Source organism: Pleurodeles waltl, chromosome 5 (assembly GCF_031143425.1).
Source record: "Pleurodeles waltl isolate 20211129_DDA chromosome 5, aPleWal1.hap1.20221129, whole genome shotgun sequence".
Classification (NCBI taxonomy): Eukaryota; Metazoa; Chordata; class Amphibia; order Caudata; family Salamandridae; genus Pleurodeles; species Pleurodeles waltl.
In genome coordinates, this window is record NC_090444.1 from 1496367775 (window position 1) to 1496380122 (window position 12348).

Below are 12348 nucleotides of genomic sequence, written 5' to 3' on the forward strand. Positions count from 1 at the left end.
TGCGTTTTCAAATGTAATGTCAACATACCTATGTCACACATCTCAAGTCCATGAGGAATGTAAGCAGATGACACACATTGGAAACCACACCTGTGAAACCGTAAGTGAAATGTACAACTCAGTGACCATATACTGGTTGAAATCGACAGACAGGATAGAGGTAGAAGTGTGAAAGTACTTGTAGTAGGCAGGAATGTTTTCTCACCTGTGTGTCACTGGAAATATTGCTGGATAACTGAGTCCCTGTTGTCAATGTCTTCTTCCTCTGCTTCCTCATCATCACTGTCCACAGGCTCCACAGCTGCCACAACACCGTCATCTGGACCATCCTCCTGCAGAAAATGCACCTGTCGTCGCAAAGCCAAGTTGTGAAGCATCCAGCAGGCCACGATGATCTGGCACACCTTCTTTGGTGAGTAGAATAGGGAACCACCTGTCATATGGAGGCACCTGAACCTGGCCTTCAGGAGCCCGAAGGTGCGTTCGATCACCCTCCTAGTCCGTCCATGGGCCTCATTGTAGCGTTCCTCTGCCCTGGGATTCCTCACTGGGGTGAGTAGCCATGACAGGTTGGGGTAACCAGAGTCCCCTAATAGCCACATCCGGTGCCTCTGGAGTTGACCCGTCACATAAGGGATGCTGCTATTCCGCAGGATGTAGGCGTCATGCACAGAGCCAGGGAACATAGCATTTACCTGGGAGATGTACTGGTCTGCCAAACATACCATCTGTACGTTCATGGAATGATAACTCTTCCGGTTCCTGTACACCTGTTCACTCCTGTGGGGGGGGGACCAGAGCTACATGGGTCCCATCAATGGCACCTATGATGTTGGGGATATGTCCAAGGGCATAGAAGTCACCTTTCACTGTAGGCAAATCGACCCCCTGAGGGAAAACGATGTAGCTCTGCATGTGTTTCAGCAGGGCAGACAACACTCTGGACAACACGTTGAAAAACATAGGCTGGGACATCCCTGATGCCATGGCCACAGTTGTTTGAAATGACCCACTTGCAAGGAAATGGAGCACTGATAGCACCTGCGCTTGAGGGGGGATTCCTGTGGGATGGCGGATTGCTGACATCAGGTCAGGCTCCAACTGGGCACACAGTTCCTGGATTGTGGCACGGTCAAACCTATAGCTGATGATCAAACTTCTTTCCTCCATTGTCGACAGGTCAACCAGCGGTCGATACACCGGAGGATTCCGCCATCTCCTTACATGTCCCAGCGGACGGTGCCTAGGAAGGACAACAGCGACCACAGAGTCAAACAACTCAGAGGTATGTACCCACAGTCTACACAGAACACCATTCATACACAAAATGTGGCCTGTATTTGTGTTGTGAGACAAGGCCTAGCTATGTGTGACGCAGTTGGTAATTAGGCCATGTGGGCCCCTGAAATGGCGGCTGCCTGACCTCTAAACTGGGACAATGGGATGTAAGGTAACTGCGCTGGCGTTGTACACCGTCGCGGTAGGCGGTCGAAGACCGCGGCGCAATGCTGCATTGGTTAACATTGGACCCTATTGGTCCCAGGAGCCAACGACGATGTACGCCGGCAGTGATGGTACGCACAGCCACGGACGTGACCGCCACGGACATGACCGCCATTTTCTATCTGTTCAATCACTCGATACCTGATCTTCGACAGGAGAGGACCTACACTGCAAGTGCTGCTGTGACCTCGGTCTGGAAGAGACAATGGCTCATGCGTCTGGGGAAAGGGCCCCTGCCTTCACTGCAGAGGAGTTGGAGAAGCTCGTGGATGGGGTCCTCCCCCAGTAAACGCTACTTTCCGGTCCTCCAGACCAACAGGTAAGTACACAGGGAGCACGTTGTATGGGCAATGCCTGTGTGGAGAGGGCTGGTTGTAAGAATGACGGGGCACAGTTCTGCGTGCATGAAGGACTGTGAATGCATGTGCCACATGGCAAGGGTAGGGATGTGGCCCACTCACTTAGACGGTGCAGTTGGTAATGACTTCTCTTCTTCCCCTATACATGTCATGCAGGTCAGCGCCCACCAGAAGAAGGATATTTGGCGTGCCATCGCCAAGGACGTCCGGACCCTGGGGGTCCACCACAGACGGAGCACCCACTGCCGGAAAAGATGGGAGGACATTCGCCGCTGGAGCAAGAAGACGGCGGAGGCTCAGCTGGGGATGGCCTCCCAAAGTGGGAGGGGTGCCCGTTGCACCATCACCCCCCTGATGTTCCGGATCCTGTTGGTGGCCTACCCTGAGTTGGATGGGCGCTCTTGAGGGCATCACAGCAGACACAAGGGGGTGAGTACAACATCATTCAGCGGACTTTGCGCGCAGTGAAGGTGTCTTCGTGGGGGAGGAGGGCTGTGGGTTTCCCTAGGCCAGGGCGAGTTCCGTAGGCTAGGCCCCTCCGTAATGCAGGCGATGTGGCACCCCACCCCAACTCTGTAGAGTGCTAAGTACAGGTATTCATTCCCCTGTGTCATCTATGTGTGCAGATGTCGTCCATAGCCATGTAGGCCATATCCCATGAATTGCATCTGTAGAGCCCAACAGCACGACGTAGTGCAGGGGGCTGCTGTGTCTGTATTGTCCGCCACCGGTAGCGGTAAGCCATGTACTCAACCTGTCTTTCTTCTGTCGTCCCCCCCCTTTTTGTGGTCTCCCTGTTCTTGTGTGCATCAGCATCATCAGGCGGAGGTACAGTGGCACTGGAGCACGAGGGAGCTGCATCCCTCATGGCCATGGAGGGCCACACCATGGACTCAGAATACACCAGTGGGATGGAGGGCGAGGGGAGCACCACGGCGGTCACAGGATCTGCAACCAGCGACAGGGACTCGTCCTCCAATGGGAGCTCCCTTGTGGTGGCGGCAAAATCTGTGCCCCCCACTTCTACAGGTACAGCCGACACCCCCCCTACCAGCACCGCCCTCCCAGCAGCCCCTCAGCCTTCGCCCCCGTGCACGCTCACCCAGGAGGGTGGGCATCACCTTCGCCCCAGGCGCCTCTGCCCCTGCCCCTGTCACCTCTGCTACCCTCAGTGAGGAAGCCATTGACCTCCTCAGGTCCCTCACTGTTGGGCAGTCTACCATTTTGAATGCCATCCAGGGTGTAGAAAGGGAATTACAACACACAAATGCATTCCTGGAGGGCATTCATTCTGGTCAGGCTGCCCTTCATCGAACCCAGCAAACTCTGGCCTCAGCACTGATGGCAGCCATTGTCCCTGTATCTAGCCTCCCCCTTCCACCTTCCTCCACCCAGACCCAAACCCCTGTACCCCAGCCTATCCGAAGCACACCATCAGACCAGCCTGCACACACCTCACCACACAAGGAAAACATAAGCACCACACATCCCACAGGCACTCACGCAAGCATCACACACATACAGACACACCAACATCCACTGCCTCCACTGTGTCCCCTCCTCGTCGTCTCCCTCCTCCCTCCCTGTCTCGTCTACACTCACACCTACATGCACTACCACTACAGCCACTATGTCCCGCACCAGCACACCCACCACCACACCCCGCTCACGTGCAGTCACCACCCCCACTACCATTTCCACGTCCCCTGTGTCCTCTCCCAGTGTGTCTGTGATGCCCCGTCCGAAGATACACAAACGCAGGCACACACCCACCCAACAGCCATCCACCTCACAACAGCCTCCAGCCCATGCACCTGCACCCAAATCCACAAAAGTTACACCTCCTACAACCACCACCTCTTCCTCCACCCCCAAACCCCCTCCAGCTACCCTTCCCAGTGTCTCCCAAAAACTTTTCCTGTCCCCCCGTAACCTTTTTCGCACCACCCCCCCCTTCCAACTCATAGGTCCCGTACTAGCACCTCAGCCAAAAAATCTCCGGGACCAGTGGTGCCTGTTGTCACAGGTATGTGGAGTGCACCGGCCACCAGGACAGCCAGTGTGGCACTGAGCCACAGCACAGCCAGTGCCCCCCGTGAAGCACCAGAAGTTGGGGGAAGACTCCAGCCAGCAAAGCCGCTCACAAGGGTCCTGGGGGGAGTGTCGACTCAGCTGTGACTCCTCCCAAGGTAGGGAAGGGGCAGAAGAAATCTCCAAAGTCTGGGAGGAGCAGCACGGCGGAGAAGACCGCCATCATCCCCGCTGCCCAGGAGGCCAACGCCAGCCCCATCGTCACTGACCAGGAGGCCACCGCCAGAGTCACTGCCCAGGAGGCCACCGCCAGCCACAGCCCAGCTGGCCAGGAGGGCCCCGCAAGCCACACCCAGCTGACCCATGAAGGACTGCCAGCCACAGCCGTGCTGGGCAATGAAGGACCGCCTTGGCAAGGACCGCTGAACAGGCCAGGGACCGCTGAACAGGGCAAAGACCGCCATGCAATGCATGGCTGAACAGGTCAGACACTGGCAACTCAAGCACCGATGAACAGGCCAGGGACCGCTGAACAGGGCAAAGACCGCCATGGAATGCACCGCTGAACTGGTCTGACACTGGCAACTCAAGCACCGCTGAACAGGCCAGGGACCGCTGAACAGGGCAAAGACCGCCATGGAATACACAGCTGAACAGGTCTGACACTGGCAACTCAAGCACTGATGAACAAGCTAGGGACCGCTGAATAGGTCAAAGACCGCCATGGAGTGCACCGCTAGCCCATTTGCGGCAGGGGCAGTGACGCAACTGGAACCGTCAGAGGGTGTGTGCTGCACTCTGGGCACCAGTCCCCCTCCAGAACCAGTGGAGACTTGCATCCACTCCATCTGTCCTGCACAGGATGAAGCACTCTGGGCACCAGTCCCCCTCCAGAACCAGTGGAGACTTGCATCCACTATCTCAGTCCTTGGCAGGATGAAGCACTCTGGACACCAAGCCCCCTCCAGAACCAGTGGAGAAAGGCATCCACTACCTCAGTCCTTGGCAGGATGAAGCACTCTGGGCACCAAGCCCCCTCCAGAACCAGTGGAGAAAGGCATCCACTACCTCAGTCCTTGGCAGGATGAAGCACTCTGGGCAGAAAGCCCCCTCCAGAACCAGTGGAGAAAGGCATCTACTACCTCAGTCCTTGGCAGGATGAAGCACTCTGGGCACAAAGCCCCCTCCAGAACCAGTGGAGACTGTTATCCACTTGAGAGACTGTGGCTTTGCACTCCCCAGGATGGTACAGTGGGCAAACCACCCACTGCAGAGACTTGAGAGCCTTTGGCTTTGCACTCCCCAGGATGGTACAGTGGGCAAACCACCCACTGTAGAGACTTGAGAGACTGTGGCTCTGTACTCCCCAGGATACATCAATGGGCATGGAGCCCCCTCATGGATCTGGCATGGTGCACTCATCCGGCTGAGGTGCCCACCCTTCCCTTCCCTTCCCCCTGAGGTGCCTGTTGTGTTTCTATCTGATGCAGTGTTCTCTCCGTTTTGATCGGGTATCTTGTGTGGGCCTCGCCCATGCATTTTGGGACCAGTGGTCCACGGACTATGAATGGTGCAATACCTGCACTACTAATCGTGGTGTATATTTTGTTTATTGTGTATACATATATATGTATATATTTCCTTACTGTATTTTGATATATTACAATGGTTCAACTAATTTCCTTTTGTCTTTGCATTCTTCCGGGGGGGTTGGGGGTGTTACTGTAATGTATAGATATGCATTTAGTGTGTGTGTTGTAGTGGGTGAGGGTCGGGGTGGGGGTTGGGATGTTGGTTGTGTGTGTCCCTGTGTTTTTGCCTCCCCTATGTTGTAGGTGCAGTACTCACCATGGTCTTCGCCGCCGGTGTTGATGATCCTCGTATAGGAGCAGGAAGACTATTGCAGGGAGAATATGGAGTTCTGGCTCCATGGTGCCCTCCTTCCTCGTGGAGTGTGTAGAGGTGAGCGTTTTTCCTTCGAAATTCCTGTTTCCGCTGTGATTTTATCCGCGGTGAATCCGCCCCGGAAAAGGTGGGGGATTGGTAGGTTGTGATACTGTGGGCGGTACATTGTCCTCCGCCTGTCTGTTGGCGGTGACCGCCCGCTGTTTGTCTGTACCGCCGTGGCGGTCTGAGTGTTAAAGTGGCTGTCTTTGTTGGAGGTTTCCGCCACGGTCAGAATTCCAATTTTTTAACCACTGGCCTGTTGGCGGTCTTGCCGCCGCTTTAACACCGTCTGCCAGGGTTGTAATGACCACCTATGTGCCTTGATAAGAGCAATGGGCATCTCTTGATCAAATTTCTAGTACAGAATGAGGCAGGATTAATGGTCTTTTCTCCCCTGTTCCATAACGTATCCATAACATATCCATTACATTGACTTATGAACATTATAACAAATCTAAGTAGCACAATGTTAACATATGTTTCATTTGACAGTGCAATGACTCAATAAAAATTATTTTTAATAGCCCACTCAGTGTGTGACACAACACAAAAGACAACTTCCTCCAATTTTCTCTTAAGTTCTTAAGAGCAATATGGCCCTCACCTTTTGAATATACCTCTGCAGACACCAACTCCTCATTGACAAACATTCCACTTGCATTAATTGGAAATTCATTGTTCACTGAAGCATCAGCAATGTTTTGGTGAGTTAACATCTCCAAGTTCATATTGTTTGATGTTGATGACCAGAATTTATTAAGTTGCACAGGTGTAGGTGTTGAATTTTTGATGCAGGCAAGGTCAGTTGTTCCACTTGTAAACATTCGTCTGATTCTCTCACATTCTTTGACAGATGGATCAATATAAACGTCAAAGACAATGTGCAGTTCTTGAAAGGGGCACACTGACTTCGATATCTGTAGAACAGTCTGAATGACCTCTCCAAAGTTTTGGATGGATTAAATTTTGACAGATAGTCCACAACAACAGCAGTTTCAATGAAGACAACTTTTCAAATTGAAATTCCTCAGGTGAAAGTTTTTTTTTCGAGCTCTTGTCTGAGTTTGTACCTCACTGGTCTGTTGCAGCATCTCCATCAAATAGTGTGTTTGTTGGAAGAGCATCATGTGACAGAATGTCCTTGATAAATTCACCCCTTTCTTTTGTTACATCCATCCCTCTATGTGCTTGCAAAAGTTGTTTTTTTGGGACAAAACTCATACTATGGCAACTAAAGTGGCAGTTTAGCTTTAGTGATTATGTCAAGCAGCTTTTTCTCTTTCAAAACAAATCTCTCTTGCTTCAGTTCTGCATATAGTTTTGAGCTATGTTCCAGGACATCTAGTAGACATGTCTTTATATCATTCTCCACACATTGTTTGGTCACAAACCTGTGTAGTCACACAGATTAGGGGGGTCATTACGACCTTGGCGGGCGGCAGTAACCGCCATGCGGCCGCCAATGCGGCCGCACTCAGGCGGCCCCCATTATGACATTCCCGCTGGGCCGGCGAGCGCAAACCAAGTTTGCGCCCGCCAGCCCAGCGGGAATGAGGCCGCAACATAGGAGCCGGCTCCTAATGGAGCCGGCGGTGTTGCGGCCGTGCGACGGGTGCAGTTGCTAGGAAGACAGTGAAAAGCTGGCCGGGGCCCTGTTAGGGGGCCCCTGCACTGCCCATGCCAGTGGCATGAGCAGTGCAGGGGCCCCCAGGGGCCCCAGGACACCCCTTACCGCCAGCCTCTTCCTGGCGGTGCAAACCTCCAGAAACAGGGTGGCGGTAAGGGGGTCGTAATCCCCAGGGCAGCGCTGCAAGCATCGCTGCCCTGGTGGATTACATCCGCCGGGGCCATTGTGGCAGTAAACCGCCGGCCCCGGTGGTGCGACTGCCGGGAGGCACCGCCAGCCTGTTGGCGGTGCTCCTGTCATTTTGGCCCTGGCGGTCATAATACCGCCAGGGTCATAATGACCACCTAGGTCTTTTTTAATGGGTTACATTGCTGATGAATGAAATGAAGGCTGTCAACATGTTTATTAAAATGTTTCTCACAAGTTCGTGGTGAGGAATAGCTTCACAATGGTCCATTAATTTTGAATTTGTCATCTCTCTGAAAATATTGCAAATAGAAAGGACTTCATGGTAAACTAGCAGCTATTGAGCAACATATTCACTTTTATTTGTCTGATCAACAATTGCCTTGGCGCTTTTGTGTGATCTCTGGATCGTCTGTTCCAGTTTCATATCTGGAGCCACAGCATTGACACGTCCCTCTCTGTTTTCACCACAAAATGTCTTTGGATGAATTGTATGTAGTGGTATGGTTTTCCCACCTCTAGCTTTTTCACTTTTTCCAAATACTAGGACCAATATCTCAGGTAGTTTATGCAATCAAATTCTCAAAACACAATAATCACTGACTACATAGGGGGTCATTCTAAGTCTGGCGGGCGGCGGAGGCTGCCCGCCAGACTTCCCCCCTCCAAAATACCGCTCCGCGGTCGCAAGACCGCTGAGGGTATTTTGGCTTTTGCACTGGGCTGGCGGGCGACCGCCAAAAGGCCGCCCGCCAGCCCAGTGCAAAAACCCTTCCCACGAGGACGCCGGCTCAGAATTGAACCGGCGGAGTGGGAAGGTGCGACGGGTGCAGTTGCACCCGTCACAAATTTCACTGTCTGCAATGCAGACAGTGAAATTCAAAGTGGGGCCCGCTTACGGGGGCCCCTGCAGTGCCCATGCCTTTGGCATGGGCACTGCAGGGGCCCCACGACACCCCATACCGCCATCCTGTTCCTGGCAGGCGAACCGCCAGGAACAGGATGGCGGTATGGGGTGTCTGAATCCCCATGGCGGCGCAGCGAGCTGCGCCTCCATGGAGGATTCAGAAGGGCAGCGGAAAACCGGCGGGAGACTGCCGGTTTTCCTCTTCTGACCGCGGCTGAACCGCCGCGGTCAGAATGCCCTGCGGGGCACCGCCAGCCTGTTGGAGGTGCTTCCGCCGACCCTGGCCCCGGCGGTCTAGTACCGCTGGGGTCAGAATCACCCCCATAGTCTTCACATGCAGCTCCTGTTAGACCTTGCATCTTTTGGCATGTTCCCCTGTCTTTTTGCCTTCTGACCGCCTGTTTTTTATGAGATGCTAGACTTTGTTTTTGCTGAGTTACTGTCTCTGTGCAGTTTACCACTGCAGAGCAGTGCTAAAGTTCAAGTGCTCCCTGTGTAAATCGTATTGGTGATTGGTTTATCCATGGCTGGCATAATTGATTTACTAGTAGGTCCTTATTAAAGTGTACTACGTGTGCCCTAGGCCTGTAGATCAAATGCTGTTAGTGGACCTGCAGCACTGATTATGCCACCCATGTGCGTAGCCCTGTAGACATGTCTCAAACCTGCTACTGCAGTGTCTGTGTATGCAGTCTGGTACTGCCAACTTGACCTGGCAAGTGTACCCACTTGCCAAGCTAAAACCTTCCCTTTTACTACATGTCAGGCACCCCCAAGGTGCCCTAGGTAGCCCCAGGGCAGGGTGCAGTGTATTTGAAAGGTGACGTGTACTGTTGTATGTTTCACATATCCTGATAGTGAAATACTGCCAAATTCGGGTTTCACTATTGTAAGGCCTATCTGTCTCATAGGTTATAATGGGGACTGCCTTTAAATATCTTTTAAGAGCAGTTTCCCATTGGGAGCAAATAGAGATTGGAGTTTGGGATATCTGTATTCACAAAATACATCTTTTGGTAGAGTTGTTTTTTTAGATTGTCTGCTTGAAATTGCCACTTTTAGAAAGTGAGCATGTTCTTGTTTAACCATTCTGCGTCTCTGCCCGCCTGTGGACTCTATGTCTGGGTCAGACTGACAGTTGGGCTGTTTGTGAATTCCCTCTAGACAGTGAAATAAAGGGAGCTTGGGTGTAGCCTGCATGTCTTGATGGGTCGTCCTGGGCTACGGTAGTGGGAGGAGCTGACACTTTCACCTGAACAGGACTATGCCTGTCCTTACACAATGCAGTCTCCAACCTCCTAGAATGTGTCTGGGACAAGGTTAGGAAAGGCAGGGTCTTGTGCACTACAAATACTTTCCTTTGAAATTTACCTACCTCAAAGGCAGAAATGAGTATGAGTATTAGACCCAAATTCCAGACTTTTAGAACACTTCTGTGTCAAGAGGAGACTCTGCCAAGGAGAAGAGCTAAAGAGATGTGATGAGGACTGCCACCCCTTTGGTTGTGTGTGCATTGATGGGTTGGCCTACGGTTGCTGCTTCTGCTTTGGAGAGGACAAAACTGGACTTTGCAGTGTATCCTGCTTGTGACAGTTCTCTAATGGGTTGGACTTAGGTTGCCTCCTGTTAAGAAGTCTCAGGGACATCGAAGACTTCACCTGCCAGGCCCTGGGTTCTCTTACTGAGGACCCTGACTTGGCAAGTGGTGCCCACTCCAGTTCCTGGCCCTTGGGAGTGAAACCTGGCACAAAAACAAGAAGAACTAGGCACACCAGTGCTGCTGCCTGACTCAACGCCGCTGCCTGCAACCCAAGCCATTTCCCCTGTTGAAGTGTGATGACTGCTACCTACACTGTAGGCCTGATGCTGCCACAACGCCACTTAAGTCCCATGACATTGTGAGTCACGAGTACTGTGTCACTGATGTTCATAACACCTGACTCTGCTGTGGCTTTTACGTCAAAAAATGATGCAGATGTGGCGCTTAAAGTGTATAAATATGGGCTTTATTCTTTAAAAATGTGCATCTTTGCCTATTTATGTTGTATTTTTGTCATTTTGGTCTTGTTTTATCAGATAAATATTGGCTATTTTTCAGAAATGATGTGGAGTACTTTTGTGGAGTTTTCACTGTGTTACTGTGTGTGTGTGTGTGTGTGTGTGTGTGTGGTGTGTGTGTGTACTAATACTTAACACTTTGCCTCTAAAATAAGCCTTACTGCCTGCTCGTGCTAACCTACCAAGGTGGCGAACAGAGGTTATGTTAGGAGAGTGAGTTCCTTACCCTGACTACAGAGGGGGTCCCTATTTGGACAGGGTGCTAACTGACTGCTAACTTGAGACCCCATTTCTAACACTGGGGAAAACACTAAGGGGCATATTTATACTCCGTCTGCGCCGATTGTGCGTCAAAACTGTTGACGCACAATCAGCGCAAACGTTGCCCCGTATTTTTTAACTTTGATGCCCGCGGATGACAAAATTCCGCCATGTGCGTCATTTTTTGGATGCGGCAACCCACCTTGCGTTAATTATATGCAAGGTAGGCATTCCCGTCCAAAAAATGGCTTAAACGGCCGTGCGTCGTATTTATGCTTTCAGGCAAAAATGACACACGGCCGGGAGGCGGAGCCAGAAAATGACGCACAGCCCGATTTCCATCAAAAATTAACGCCTGAGTCAGGGCAGGCGTTAAAATGGGGCAAACACACCTGTATTTAATCAGAACACACAGAACAAACAGCAGAGCAGCAGAGCAGCAACAGGGAGCCATGGATGTGATTCTAATCCAGCGTGCACGCAGACGCAGAGCCCAGAAGCAACAACAGCAGCTACAACAACACCAGCAGGGACCCCAAAGGCAGCGCAGAAGGCAGGGGAGGATATTCCGCCCAAGCACAACCCCTTAAGGGCCTCAGGGAACACAACATCATACAGATGTACCGGTTGAACTGGCAGGCCATTCAGCAGCTGCTGCGAAACATTGAACAGCAGTTGGCCCCCACTTTGGTGACACCCCGCACCATCCCAACAGAAACAAAGCTGCTTGCTGTACTTCACATGCTGGGAAGTGGCTCTTTTCAAACAACCTGTGCCCTGGTTGGCGGAATATCACAACCATCATTCTCCGCCTTTTTGCCCAAAGTACTGGATGCCATCATTTGACTGACACCCCGCCTGCTTCCCTAACACACAGCAGAAGCAGCAGGAAACAAAACAGGGGTTCTACCTCATCAGTGGCTTCCCACACGTCCTTGGTGCAATTGACTGCACACATGTACGCCTTGTGCCACCTGCTGCAACTGAACACCTCTTCCGCAACAGGAAGCACACACATTCCATCAACGTGCAGGCCATTGTTGATCACCAAGGATTGATCACCAACATCGTGGCTAAATATCCTGGGAGTGTACATGACTCATACATCTTCCGTCACTGCACCATCAATGAACACTTCCAGGATGGACGGTATGGCAATGGACTACTTGTTGGTAAGTACAAAAACCTACTTATATACCCACTGCACAGCAACCCTCTAGGACACACAACACATACACCACAACAGCAACATGTGAACAGGAACACACTGAGGTCATGACATCACTAGCCATGTTTCTTAAGTCACCATTGAACCTGTCACACATTGGAAATTACTGTACAGCCTAATGTGAAGACGTCAATGAGTGTGGTTGCCTAAATGTCACCTTGCAAGTTGTAAGTGTCCCAATGACCTTTACATTAATACATTGCATAAGTGTCAAGGTATGGGATGTCCAGGGTACTTTGAT